At 37.9% G+C, this 14,849-nt stretch overlaps 1 protein-coding gene across 1 annotated transcript in view; it reads right to left on the bottom strand.

Annotated features, from left to right (window-relative positions):
• Scn9a (sodium voltage-gated channel alpha subunit 9) overlaps positions 1-13,029 on the bottom strand; it is a 153,575-nt gene extending 140,546 nt beyond the window's left edge. Inside the window, exon 1 of the mRNA XM_070021655.1 lies at positions 12,902-13,029. The gene's annotated coding sequence lies outside the window, so the exon portion shown is untranslated. The remainder of the gene's footprint in view (positions 1-12,901) is intronic.
• Between the last annotated feature and the right edge of the window lie 1,820 nt (positions 13,030-14,849).

Below are 14,849 nucleotides of genomic sequence, written 5' to 3'. Positions count from 1 at the left end.
ATGTTTTTCTGTTGCATACTTCTCTGTTGCCTCTTGGAATTATAGGTGATGATCACAGCACGATACTTGCTAATCCTAGTCTTAATCTGAGAATACACTAAAGCATGTACAATATTGCATTAAATTTTATTTTTGTGTAGTTTAAAAAATATTGAAAAGAAAAAATATGGGTTCTTTTTGAAAAGCAAATTAAATGTGTGGTTTATTTCTAACTTTTGAGGAAGAAATTTTAAGACCTTATAGATGTAAACAAGCATCTAGTTATGAGAAAAATTAGAGAATGATGTGTGTTGGAGAGGAAACAATTCCCACTCATATCCCAGAAAATATTTAACTCATATCCCAGAAAATATTTCCTCATGGCATTTGAATTTAAAATAAATATTTCTATAAAAATATACCGTATATATTCTTATAGTAACTCACAGGCAAATATATTTAAATTTTATTTACAGACTTTCTTTCTTTTTTAAAAAATTTTATTGTTTTTTTTCTTAGTTGTTACAGATTTTATTTCTTTTCATCACTATTCTAGCTAGAAAGCCAAATGGTTTATTTTTAAAGTTATTAACATGTCATATTTGCATGACAATATAAACATTATGCACTTATCTTGAGTTTTTTTGTCACCATTTTTCATTGGCTGCCAGTTGCCTAATAAAGGACTTAACCTCTACAATAACTAACAAACAAAAATATTTCTGGGCACAAATATTTCTAGGCAGCAAACCCTTTTGATATACTTCTCATTAAATTGAGTGAGAAATTTTTATCTTTGCTAAGAATTAAGGGAAAGAAGGGAGAATATTCTAGGACTTGTTTATTAAAATAAATCTAAGCCAGGTGCAGGTGGCACAAGCTTCCAATTCTAGCTATGCAACAGGTTGAGATTCAGAAAATAATGTTCAAGGATAACCTGAACAGGAAAGTCTCTGAACTAGATTCATGGCTCAAGTGGCAGAATGTTAGCTGAACAAGGAAGCCAAATAATTGTGAGGTTTTGCATTGAAACTCCAATACTGGCAAATAATGATGATGAGGCTGGTGGTGGTGGTGATGATGATGATGATGATAAAATTAGTGATTTTAAGAAAACACTCTAAGTACTAGAAATCTTGGCTTTTCTTGAAAAGAAGAGATAAGAAAAAAAAGGACAAGACTGTCTTTATCATTAATTGACATAGATGTTTACTGACTCCAGTGCAACTGAATACCCATTTATGCAAGATATCCTGCTATAGTCTTTGGAGATTATGACTACAAGAAGACAGAACCCATGTTTCTCTTACCATAAATCTAATAAAAATAGAAAATATAGTATTTGGATTTATTTTATTTTATTTATTGATTGTGAAAATACCATACAGAGGGGTTACAATTACATGAGCAAGGTAATAAGTACATTTCTTATCAAGCATTGTTGCCTCCTCCTTTGTTTCCCCTTACCATTCCTTCCAATCCCCCCTGCCCCACCCACCTTGTCCCCCCCAAAACTCCTCCCCCACCAAAGTTGTAAAGTTCATTTTTCGACATAATGTCTTGTACATTTTATTGTTACAATGGGTCCACCTGTATCCCTATTTAAACGATTTGTTTTTTTTTTCCTTCCCCTCCACAAATTATACCAACATCAAATACAGTGAAAACAGGGGTTATATCGTGGGGGAGGGACATACAAAGCAACAAAGAAATATCTTATAAATTTGTTAAAAAATAATAGCAAGAAAGAAAAAAATCATTTGAGTCCTTATCTAGGGGTTCATTTCGCCTATCATCAACTTATCTGGACCTTTTTGATTTCTTAACCAAAGAGCCTCAGATTCTTAGACTACTTTGGGAGGAACCAAATCTAAGCATTTTTCAGAAATATGAATGGCCATAAAAGATGTTTCACAACAGAGAGTATGAGAATAGGAATATATAATATTTCTCTTTCCCTCAGGATTACTTCTCCCAAATTGCAAGTATACTCTTCCAATAGTTTAGGAATTTAAAGCTACCTTACAACCACCCTCTCCCCATTATAACAAGACAAAAAAGAACAGGACCATCCAAAGAAAAGGTAAATGTTCAGATTTAGACACATTGAGATCAAATACCAAACTGTGGAAACAGTGACTGGAGGGAAATCAGAAAGCCTCAGAGTATGTAATATCGTTAGGAAATTTTCATAACTCATATCCCATAATTACATACATAGTACTAAAATTATAAAACTCTAAGAAGAAAATAAATTGAATGTGATGACAATTTTTCAGATATGACACCAAATTCCAGGCAAGAAAAGAAAAATAAGTTATTTATCAATCCTGTGTATCTCAATTCCTGTTAGCAAAAAGGTAACTCAGAGAATAAGAATATTGACAAATGTTATCTGATAAAAGATTCGTATAAGTATTATTAAAGGTGTCCTACAGCTAAACAAGATAACAACATGGATTAAAAATGAGCAAAGATCTAAACAGATATACCACTCACCCCCCAAAAAATTTATGCTATCAAGTACATGGAAAGCCACTCAAGATCACTAGGCATTAGGGGGGGGGAAAAAAAACCATGAGATGCATAGTAGAAAGGGTATTGTCAAAAGAGGATATAAATTTTAGAGAGCGCAAGTGGAAATTGGAAGCCTTGTGCATTGCTGATTGCGATGCAAAATATGCAATATGTGATATGGAATGTGTATAATATGGAATGGGTCTGATGGTTCCTCAGAATATTAAGCCAAGTATTATCATATGATTCAGAAACTTCTGTGGGTATAACCAAAAGTATATAAAGCAGGTTCTTACACAGATGCTTGTATACAAATGTTTCTGACAGGATTATTCACAAGAGACTAGTGATAAAAGCAATTCAAATGTTCATTATAAGATGAATTAATAAAGAGAATGTGGCATAGAGGTACAATAGGCCATTATACATTCTTAAAAGGAAATAAAATTCTGAGACATGCCACAACAGAGATGAACTTTGAAAACATTACACTGTGACATAAACCAAATGTAAATGGACAAGCATGTATGATTTCACTAAAAGGAGGTACCTAGGAAAAATAAAATTCAGACAGAAAGAAAATAGAATGGTGGTTGCTAAAGGAGTTACTAAAGGAGTTATTGCCTTACATGTGCCAAATTTGGATCCGGAAATACTCGGAAGACGGATGGAAGGTATTTCTTTACAACAATCGAATACCTTTGATTTCCATATGTAGAAGTGGTTAAAGTGATAATGTTCATGTTATATTATTGGATTTCAAGAAGTTTTTTAATCCATGAGCATTTCCTGAAATTTGTAAGGAAGAATGAATCAGTAGGATAAGCAGTTAAAAGCAGATCACCATGGAGGAGATAGTATTTTTTTCCTGGTTTATATTTGCTGGGACATAGACCTCTACATCTGTTAAATAGACCTTATTTTTTCAAGTATGGAAACTATTACTGTACTCTTATTACTCTCATTAGTTTCCAGAATTTAAACCATTAAAGAGACTCGCAATTTTGCCATTTGTCAAATTAGCCCTCATTAAATCAAATGGTACTAAGTTCATTCAAGAAGTCAAATCCAATGCAGACAGGAAGAAAATAAAAACATTTACATACAAGTCACCAAAAAAAAAAGACAAAAGAGTACTTCATGTGAGAATTACGGGGTGTAATCTTACTGAGGGGGTACAGCTACGCTGTCTGTGTGTTACCAGTGTCTAGAAGGAGATCCAGTTGAGACACACTCACACCTTCCCAAAGTGAGTCCCGTGCTGGACATTGTATCATTGGCTTATCATAAAGAGTTCTAGACAGGGCTAGTAATCTATACAATTAAGAGAAGATCTTCATCTTCTGTTGCTATCAACCTTGCTCTCTGAGATTCAGCCAACCTAGCTTTTCTGATACTCTGCGAACACATCCAATATGCCTTTATGAGGTCTCAGCCGCCGAGGCTCCTGGGATGTTAATGATTCTCAAGTAGTTCAGTGCACTCTCTCATTTCCTCATCTCCTTTATATGTCTGTCTGGTCATGGATTGTTCCTCAAGCATGGTCTTAGCCCTACCCTCCATTATTAAGTAGTGCCTCATCTTTCTCTCTCTCCTGCCCTGTTTCCTTCACACAGTTTACCTTACAATATAATCATAGGAGTAGTGAACATTTATTATCTCCATTTCAAAAGTCTCATGGAACTTCCATGTTTTGTTCATGACTGTATCTTCTGTGGCTATGATAGGAATATACCAAAGGGCAAAAGTGCAAATTTCTAGAAGGAAGGAAGAAGGAGAATAGAGAAGGAGGGGGAATAAATCCTAGGGGGAAGAGGATTATCTTAAATTCCAGAAAGCAAATGAATGGTGAGGATCCTAAGGCAGAGCCTCTGGAGATTTCACACCCTCTCACCACTGCCCAGGCCTCTGCCAAGGCTTCCTTCTCAGAAACCTCAATGGCTCCTACACCAGCTTGCATGCCAACTCCTGACCTGCACAATTTGGAGGCCAACAAGATGGGGCTGCATGATTGATTGTCAGCCCCAAACAGACCAATTTATACTTTTAGATTATTTTTCTTTCACTCTTATCTACTGGTTTATTTTTTCTTTCTTTTTCTCCCTTTACAGTACTAGGGATTGAACTCAGTGCTCTTAAGGGCTGTAACTACATAAATCATGACACTTAGTCCCTTTTTTCTTTTATTTTTAGATAGGCCTTGAGGAATGTAGACCAAAACTCACCTCAAACCTTAATCCTTTTATCTCCACTCACAAGTACCACAGATGTGTACCAAACATGCTCAAATAGCAGTCCATCCTTAAGCAAACCCTTAAGCTAACCTTTATTTTTAGAAAATTACTTCAAATTCAACTTTTTTAAGGCACCAGACTAAGTAGGTATTAAATTATTTTGGCTCATTTGTACAAAGAAGGATAAATACTGTCTCCCAGAATGGAGGAGTCAAAGCAGAAGTGTTCTTCTCCTCAGTATAAAATACAAATCACCACTATAAAACACCTAGCAATGACAATAAGCTAAACAAAGTTCAGCTTTATCTATGAGAAAGAATGGCATATAAGACCTCGATGGAAGATGGTCTTTTGAACAAGATATGGCCTCTATCCTTTTAATAGGCTTATTGTGCACATTCATAATTGATATTCAAAATTATTATATGAAAGGTATACATTTAATTTATGTAATCTATCACATTTGTGCATACATTAATAATATCACAACATTCTTTAAGCTTTAAACTTATCTATCACTTCTAAAAATTTGTCTGCCCTTCTTTGAACCTCTGTCATCAGTCACAGCCTCCTGAATAACTAGGATTATGTCTTCAACCATGGCTAAACACTTTATTCCCCTCTGCATATATCTTCTATTCTTACTTTCTTTTACTTTGATAACAGCCATCCTCTCAGGTGTGAGTGGATATCCCACTGTCTAGCAAACAAGCTAGCTCCTGGACAAGCTACCCACTCACCGTTAGCATAACAGATCTAGGTTTATCACACAATTCAGGGAGGAAGGCAGCTTCACATGGAATTTCAATCCCACTCAAAGCAGAGTATTTAAGGGAGCCATAGACGATATCAACAGAAAAAAATCATTTGATTGAAACTTATTGTAAGGATAATAAGCTTTAAGTAAGCTTTCCAAAATGTTAAAATGTTTGAGGAAAGTCTTAAATTACTTGTCTAAATTATTTAAATTGTAAATAAAAACTTAATTGACAATTAACTTTTTGAGAATAAGAACTATGATTTGGCTCCATTTGATTTTATATATATATGTATATATATATATATATATTTGTTTTGTTTTGTTTTTGTTGGTCATGGGGCCTGAACTCTGGGCCTGGGCTCTGTCCCTCAGCTCTTCAGTTCAAGGCTGGTGCTCTACCACTTGAGCCACAGTGCCACTTCTAGCTTTTTCTGCTTGTGTGGTGCTGAGGAATCGAACCCAAGGCCTCATGCATGCGAGGCAAGCACTCTACCACTGAGCCACCTTCCCAGCCCCATTTAATTATATTTATGGTACTATAAATATTTATATTCCTTAACTAAGCATGTTCAAATTCTTAATTTCTACGTATTAAAATAATTAAAATAAACATGGTCTTCTTTTCTTCACATTCACAAGGTCACATTGCTTTTTCTACTTGCCCATCTAACACCAAGATCCCATATGTATAAAGGTAGCCTCTGTTTCTTCTCTACATTGACATTTTATACATGTTTCCTTTTCACTAACATGCTCATTTCTTCACTTCTCACTTACCTCGAGAAGGACCTTTTTTTTTTTAATTTTTTTATTGTAAAGATACTATACAGAGGGTTACAGTTACATGAGTGAGGTAATGAGTACACTTCCTCTTGAATATTGTTACCCCCTCCATTGTTTTCCCCCTACCATCCCCTCCCTCCCTCCCTTCCCCAAGGTTCTTTTTTTTTTTATTGTGATTAAGTGATTACTTAATTTCCGGAAATTCACAGTATTGTGGAATAATGATGCTCATTTAAAGTCACAAGTTCATTCTAACTTTCCTGGAGCAAATTGTCTATCACAGTCTGTAATATATAACGGTGCTCACATGTTATATACCATATATGTGATCAGCAGCATGGGGATATTTGGTAGTGGTTCAACCAGATGAGTGGGAGTTCTTTGTTTCTTAAGTCCTGTTAGTTTTGTCATATCACCTAACATTTTGGATTTATCATCCACTTATCAGGAAGACCATGTACTGTTTGTCTCTTCATTCTTGGCTTACCTCGCTCAACATGATTCCTTCTAGCTCCATCCATTTCCCTGCAAATGCCATTATTTTGTCATTTCTAATGGCTGCATAATATTCCATTGTGTATAGATACCACAATTTTTGGATCCATTCATCTGTGGTGGGGCATCTAGGTTGTTTCCATATCCTAGCTATTGCGAACAGTGCTGCAATAAACATGGAGGTGCACGTGTCCTTGTATATTGGTTCCTGTTGTTCAGGGTAGATGCCTAGAAGTGGTATGACTGGGTCGTAAGGGAGGTCAATCTTTAGCTTTCTAAGGACCCTCCAGACTGCTTTCCAAAGTGGTTGTATGAGTGTACATTCCCACCAGCAGTGTAATAGCGTTCCTCGTTCTCCACATCCCCTCCAGCATTTGTCATTGGCTGATTTGTGGATGTGGGACATTCTGACTGGGGTAAGGTGGTATCTCAAGGTTGTCTTTATTTGCATTTCCTTCACCACCAGGGATGATGAACATTTCCTCATGTGTTTCTTTGCCATTTTTATTTCTTCATTTGAGAAGTCCCTCTTTAGTTCCCTTGCCCATTTAGTAATTGGTTTGTTAGGTTTGGGAGGGATTAGTTTCTTGAGTTCCCTGTATATACAGGATGTTAACCCCTTGTCTGATATATTGCTGGTAAATATTTTTTTCCCAATTAGTTGGTTGTCTTTCTAGCTTGGTTACGATAGCTTTATCTGTGCAGAAGCTTTTTATTTTAAGGTAGTCCCATTTGTCGAGTCTCTCTCCAATTTGTTGTGACCCTGGGACTCTGTTCAGGAAGTTCGAGAAGGACCTTTTTAAAAAATCTTTTTAGCCTTGTATTAAAGCAAATAAAACACTCTATTGGCAGTGAAGTCAAGTCAAAATAACATATTGATAACCTTAAACCAGAAAGCTAGCTGACCCAAACTCTAAAGTAGCCCCAAACAATTTTATGTATAGAATCTCTTCAAATTTCCACTTAAATCTCAATTTTTGTTTATCACAAATGCAACTCCCATGAGTCAATATGTAAAATAAGCATTTTTTTCTAGTGAAAATTAGACAATCATGTTTTACACTGAAGGATTAAATGATTTCATACATTATCACCATGCAGTTTGTAAAGTTGGCACACTGTAGCTTCTGTACTTTGCTGGAGTATATCTGTGTACGAACTGAAGATGGTCCTCCATTTTACAACAAATTAACTGTTTTGTTTTGTTTTGTTTTTTTTTACACAAAACTTTTTGGCACCTCCAGATCTCTGTAAAGTTAGGTGAGCACTGGAGAAGGTGAACTTAAAATGAAACAGATTTCACATGATTTTATAAAAATAATTTTACATCAGCCAGAGAATTTAGGTAGCACATTTTTGTGGAATATGAAAGAACACTTTTGGTGTCTTGCTAGCCTACAAAGTGAAATTTTTTCACTGAAGATTTTCTTATCTTTTCCTTTGTGTTACTGGAAAGAAAGAGCTTTAGACAGCAGAGAAAGCCATCAATTCTTGGCAGCTAGAAGAGGAGTGAAGTTTGGACGATTAAAACCCTTTATGGGTGGTAAGGACAAATGCCAGACCATGATAAAGAGGAAGGAAGAGGGAAAGCCCTGAGCAATGCCAGGAAGTATACGCCTACCACAGATGAATTTGAGTTGGTATTATGTATAGAAATAAATTATTTTGTATCTTTCTAGCCACACTGGGAGAGTAGAACTTTCCTCTCTCTCTTTAAAATAACAATTTATTATACGTAACATATGCTGTCATTCATTGTTTCTTCCATGCAGAAAATGGAATATTGTGGATTTTAAAAGTGATATAACAGTGAGCCAAAAAAGGCTATGTATTTTGTTAAAAGGAAAACAGACAACCAAACCAACCTGCTAACTGGTTGGCCATTTGCTAGATTACAGTGATCATTAAACCAAGCTGGTCACTCAACTGAGAGCTAAATTTTCAACCAAATATTAACAGCAAAACTATTTGCTTGCTTATGACTTTTACAGACTTGAAAATTAAAGAAGTGAGAACAAAAAGTAGACAGAGAGGCTTTTGTCATGCACAGTGTCACTCTGTATGTTTCTATGTGTTAAAATCCAGTATGGATGTATCACTGTCATCAAACAGTATAAATTTTGAAGGAAACTCCATTTTGAAAATAGGAATAAACTACCTTTTTATGCCTTCCTTAAACATTTGTGGGTTAATTTGTCCTTGCAAAACACTAACTAAAGGCATATGATCTTCAACCTAAGACTCTGGCTTATTTCTCCAGATTCCAATCAACTGGGATCACTCAAGTGTTTACATTCATTAAAACTCAGAATTTAGTGATTTAACTGTCTTTCCAATTCTTAAAGATATAAGTCAAAAAAAAATTCCATCCTTATAAATTAGGAGTCACTCATACTGAAGTCATACTAGTTTATGCCTTCAATTTTCCTTAAAATATATTAATCCATTGGCGCATTGGGCATGAAAATCTCCAAAATATCTACTTGATGTAATAAACATTATGAAGGAAACAAGGTACCTAGATTGAGACTAAAAGGAGACAATCTACTTTGAATAGATGATCTACAATGGGCTCTCTAAGATGAGAGAGTTTTTTTTCATTTGAAATCTACAGTAGAAGAAGCTAGCTATATACCGTTCAAGGGAACAGGACAGGCATTAGGTACAGCATTTTGAGAAAGTCCTTTGAGTATGTATTGCTTCACATGTTCCACAGAGTAAAAGACCAGTGTGGGAAAGAGCACATGTATGAGAGAAACATGGATTCTACTGAGGTTGGAGAAAAAGGACAGATGGTAAAGTGTATGATAAAGAAGGATTTTTTTTTTGTTTTTATTGATCAACATCTATGTTTCTGTGTTATCTTTTTTTCTAATGCAGTCACAAGCTAATGAATGGTTAAGGGAAAGCATGATAGTATTGATTCAATGAGGAACAAATTATAGGAATGATTTGACTGGGGACTTACTATAGTAAGTTGTGAAAGTGGAGAATCTAATGTGAAGGTTGTAGTAGGATTCTAGATAAATTATCATGATGATGTGAACTAATTTGCTAAATAGATGTAGAAAAAGGGTAGAAAAGACACATTGGAGAAGAGTGATCAAAGAGGTACAGCTGGCAGAGAACATGGATAAACATTTTTTGAGCAAGACAGGAGTTAAATGGAGACATGGGACAAAAGAAAGCAATCAAAATTGACATAAACTTGGTGAGGTCACTTTTTCAGATTATCAAGATCTGGGGAAAAATTTTGGGGAAAATCATAAATTATTGGCATATCACATCAAGTGTCAATATCACATTCATAAATTTTAGCTCCCTGTATGTAATGACCTATCTTAGAAAAGTACCACAAACATCCTCTATATCTAATACAAATAGGAATTCAGTAAGTAAATTTGTATTACTTTATTGTGGAGATGTAGAATTTTGCCTTTCCCTTGCCAGGGCGAAAATGAATAAGATGTATTACATAAGTCGAGAACCCACTAAGCAGTATGGCGGTTCCTCAAAAGACTACAAATAGAGCTTCCCTATGACCCAGCAATCCCCACTTCTGGGCATTTACCCACAGGATCACAAACAAGACCACACTAAAGCTACCAGCACAACTATGTTTATCACAGCATTATTCTACATAGCTAAGATATAGAACCAACCCAGATGTCCCTCAGTAGATGAATGGATCAAGAACATGTGATATATTCATATAGAGAGATATAGATAGATATAGATATAGATATGGAATTCTATGCCTCTTCAGAAAGAATGACATCACCCCATTTTTTAGGAAATGGAAAGACTTGGAAAAAAATATATTAAATGAAGTAAGCCAGACCCAAAGAAACATAGGTCCCATGGTTTCCCTTATTTGCATAACTAGTATACATCTAGGATAATCTTAACAGACAAGCAGAAAAGATCAAAAGCTATGTACATATGACCATATGAAATGATACTAGGTGAAATGAATCCCAAGATATGGACATAAGAGCTTTTGTTCTTTGTTGCTGTTGTGTTTAATGCACTATGTGATTTTTTTTTGTTTCATTTGCATGTTCTTCCCTCTATTGGTATAATTCCTGTTGTCACTGTATTTGATTCTGGTGCCCTGCATCTTCTTTATACATTTTTTTTCTAATTTGGGGAGGGGAAGGGAAATTAGAAAATGCTGAAGCAAGAATACAGGTTGACCCGTTGTAACAATGAGATATATAGGACACTATGTTGAAAAGGAACTTTACAACTTGGGAAGTGGAGGAGGGAGGAGTTGGGGAGATTAGGAGGGAAGGGATAGTAGGGGAAAAACAAAGGAGGGGGAAACAATGCTAGGTAGGAAATTTACTCTATCTTACTCGTGTAGCTGTAACCCTTCTTTACAGTATCTTTACAATAAAATAATCTACAACAAAAAATCTTTACAATAAAAATATTTTTTAAAAAGAATCCACTGATCACTCCTCTGAATTTCTCAATTTTTTTGCTGCCAAAACTCTCCTCAGCAACAGGTAGCAAATGTGTGTTTGCATTACCACAGGAAGCCTCCCATGATTACCCAAGGACCCTTGGGACTAAAGAGACTCAAGGATGCTTTTGGCAGAGAGCCAAACCTGACTCAGCTTTATTCTGTGGAAATATTAGAGATCCTTTGTGACCAGCTCTGTACCACAGGAATCACAGGATGCTATATATCCAGCCTCTGCAGATAATGGCATTATATCCCATGCCTAACTTACTAAAATGGGCTTGCTTCTAAAGGGAATTCTCCCTGTAAACACTTACAAGTTTTTGAAAGGTATCTTAGGCAAAATTATTGTCAGTCGCCTAGTAACTGGCATATCCTCATTCCAAATGTCATATTTTATCTAGAATTTTGTTTTGAGTGAGTCAACAGCCATTAGAGTTCCATAGATAGGAATCAGATAAAATTCACATTTGAATAATAGGTTAATACTACTTACCATAAATTCTAAGAAAGTTAATTTTGTCTTAAACTTAAAAATATAGTGTGAGCAGAATTGGAAGATTTCTTAATAAAACACGCAACTTATTTATTTGATTTGCAGATTGCACATAAATGATGAGCTTATAGATTACCAAAACTGAAATAAAAGTATCTTTCTTCTCTTCAAAAAAAAAAATAGAAAAAGATCACTTTCTGGAAAGAATTAAACCTCCCAACCATAGACTTCACTTAGTAACTGAAAACAAACAAACAACAATCTTTGTTTAAACGCTGGTATTGCTTTAATACTATTGAATTGGGATTTTTACAAATCGTCTTAAGCTTCTCAGTCATGAAGATGGCTCCAAAGGGGATAACATTTACAAGATAAAAATGTTAAAACTTCCCCTAAAAACACGATGGTGACGTGTAAAAGTCTTACTATAATCACGAAAACTTTCACTATTGTTTTTAGAATGACAGTTTTGCATTGATCTGTTGTCTTTAAGGAAAGAAAATATCTACTTTCTCCTCCCTAAAAGCACACGCGAGTTGAAGTTGAAGTGAGTGCATCAAAAGTTAAAATGATTCGAAATCCCATCCGAATTTCACTGGGAAGAGCCTACTGGCTGGAAGAAAACATCCTGCGAGGAGAACTCGGGGCTGAGCTGGCCTCCCCATTATTTGCGTCTAGTGTGCTCTTCTGGGGGTGGCGCTTCCCGCATCTCCCACAGGTAGGGCGGCTCAGCAGACCCTGCGCGCTCAGCCTGGCTATCAGGACCGCAGGGCCGCGTTTGCTTTCACTGCTAAAGCAATAGGAGGGGACCCTGGTCCTGAAACACATTTAGCAACTCAGCTAGAGTCAGACAGACCGAAACAAAGACAATAAATCTTTCGGTGTTGCCACCTTTCCTTTTCACAGTTTCAAAACCTAGCATCGAGCCCACACGATCAAAACTCGCCAAGAAGCATCCTTGCTAGGGAAATCATTGCCTTCTGAGCTCTTCCACCAATGGCGCAGACCACCCGCGCCCAGCTTTCCCCAGGTGGCGTGAGACCCGATGAACAAAACCAATTAGATAAGAAGGGACACAGGTGGGTGTGGCGCGGAGGCACCAACTGGCTCTAGAGGCCCGCAGCTTCCCTTCCCACCGCACAAATGCAGCAAGAGAAAAGACACTTTACCTGCGCCCTGGCCCGCCGATCATGCCCAGCAAGTGCACCTGCCGGATCTGGTCCAGGGGAGGGCAGCGCGCGGCTGCGGGAAGCCTCCCTCTCTCGCTCCTCCGATGCTCCTTCCTTCTTTCTTTGGGATCCTGTTGCTCAGCGGGCTCCAGCTACTACCGTTACTATTACCCGGGCTAGCCCAGCCCCAACCAACTGAGAGGGAGGAACTGGAAACCAGACAGCCTCAGTTCGAGCACTGGGGAGAGCCTGCACCCAGAGAGCGCCCCTCCTTCCCAGGCGCGCCCAGGGACGAGACAACCCCGCCCTCCGCCTGCAGCTGCGCCTCTCTTTTCTCTTCCTCTCCGCCCTGCTCTACGCCCAGCTCCACACCCTTCGCTCCCTCCCTCCAACCTCGCTGGGAGGCGCAGGGCAGGGACCAGCCTGTAGGGCGGTGGGGGGCAACCCTTGAAAGCAAAGAAGGGTGGGGTGGGGTCACAAAACCTCCCGGAGAAGGCCACCTCATCCTATAGCACGCGTGCGTGCGTGCATGAGCGCCTGGATTCCCAACAACTAGAAGAATCTTTACCTTGTGTTACCCCGCCCCCACCATCCCCTTCCTCCCTCCCCGCTCAGCAGAATCTGCTAACGTTTCCGAGAAGTCACTGGCTTGATGGCAAAGCCCGAGAAAATCTCCGGGGCAGAAGAGCAGGCAGACGCAGACCTTTGGCAAAGGGCTTGGGAGGGTCTCGGAGCCAGACAATGTTTCCTAGCCATTTGTCTCCTAGGTCCTAGGCTCTGGGAATTGGAGCTAGGAATTGCTTACTTTTCTAGATTGGGTTGGTGGCTTTCGAGATCCTTTCCTTTCTTTTCCTTTCCTTTCCTTTCCTTCCTTCCTTTCCTTTCATTCCCTTCTCCTCCCTTTTTCATTTTTCCATTCCTTCCTTCCTTCCTTCCTTCCCTCCTTCCTTCCTTCCTTCCTTCCTTCCTTCCTTCCTTCCTTCCTTCCTTCCTTCCTTCCTTCTTTCCCTTCCATTCCCTTCCCTTCCCTTCCTTTCCTTTCCCTTCCTTTCCTTTCCCTTCCCTCTCAATCTGCTGGTTGTTTTCCAGGCGGGCAAGGCGTCAGAGGTGGATTAAGAGTCAGATTGTTATTAGTTGGAAGGAACAGTAGGGAAGAAATGAATGAATTTCCAATTTGGGAATGCATAATCAGCCATACAGGCACTGAATTTCTAAACTAGGTGGAAGCAAATATGAATTCTTTATCATTCTGCATGGGATGTGGTGTGTGTGTGTGTGTGTGTGTGTGTGTGTGTGTGTGTGTGTGTGTGTGTGTGTGTGTGTGTGTGTGAATTCTTTATCATTCTGCATGGGATGTGGTGTGTGTGTGTGTGTGTGTGTGTGTGTGTGTGTGTGTGTGTGTGTGTGTGTGTGTGTGTGTGTGTGTTCTATGGCAGTCTGAGAGGACCAGCAATGGAAACAGGATTGAATTATCTTCCTCAGAGAGAAACTGAAGATTTTCACCTAGAGAAGATATCTGCACAACCCTGGGCTGCAAAGATTTCCAAACTAAGCCTTAGGTAGAGTAGAACCCTTGTGAAAGGGTGAGCATACTAGTAGGTATTAGCAGCTGCATTGTTATTTACTTTCATTTCTGTCATGGAAATGATACTTTGAGGTAAACCCCAGAAGATTTGAAGCCCCAGAGCCTTCCTTTCCTTACTACTTTCAGAGCTTCTGAGATTCACCCTGTGGTTTTTACTTCCTTGAATTCTAAGATTCTTTAGTGAAGGAAGAAATGTTTTCTTTTCTGGGCCTCTTCTCTGGGAAATGAAGTGAGTCTCTCGGGAATGATTCTCAATACCATTTGCTGGACAAGTCATTCATCTCTTCTCTGGCTGTAGATACAGGAAGAAGAGCTGAATTGTAATAGGAATGACAGCCTTTTTGATTAGATGCCAACAATTCT

The sequence above is a fragment of the Dipodomys merriami genome, unplaced genomic scaffold (assembly GCF_024711535.1).
Source record: "Dipodomys merriami isolate MVZ:Mamm:240054 unplaced genomic scaffold, mDipMer1.0.p SCAF_1, whole genome shotgun sequence".
Classification (NCBI taxonomy): Eukaryota; Metazoa; Chordata; class Mammalia; order Rodentia; family Heteromyidae; genus Dipodomys; species Dipodomys merriami.
This window is presented reverse-complemented; position numbering and strand designations above follow the sequence as displayed.